Source organism: Diachasma alloeum, unplaced genomic scaffold (assembly GCF_001412515.2).
Source record: "Diachasma alloeum isolate Michigan unplaced genomic scaffold, Dall2.0 Dall_scaffold_00502, whole genome shotgun sequence".
In the NCBI taxonomy this organism is placed as follows: Eukaryota; Metazoa; Arthropoda; class Insecta; order Hymenoptera; family Braconidae; genus Diachasma; species Diachasma alloeum.
The window spans coordinates 11,310-11,714 of record NW_021680634.1 but is presented as its reverse complement, the minus strand read 5'-3'; positions in this window follow the sequence as shown (position 1 = coordinate 11,714).

The window sequence follows — 405 nt, the reverse complement described above, 5'->3', positions numbered from 1 at the left end:
GAAAGCCGTTCGGGGTTTCTCCGCGCTTTTGAACATTCATTCCTCCGTTCCTAACTGAGATTAAGAAATGACACCGATGTCATTTATTAAAAATCCGTGCGCGTCCTCGCACTCACACCNCCGAAGGGAGGGAAAACCTCATTCGAGGGAAAAACCTGCCCTGGTACAGTCGTCCTTTTTGACGGGATTACCGCTTGGCAGTGAAACTGTGAGATTAGAGCGCTATAAATTTTGACTGCCGATACCGGGAAGCGAACCCAGATCATTTGCATACGAGTCTAGCACTCTAACCGCACGGCCACTACCGTCGGTAGTTTTTATTATTTTGTTACAGAGATTAAGAGATGACAGAGGGTTAACTGATGGGTAATTTAATTCTCCGTCGAACTTCCCTTTTTTCATCCC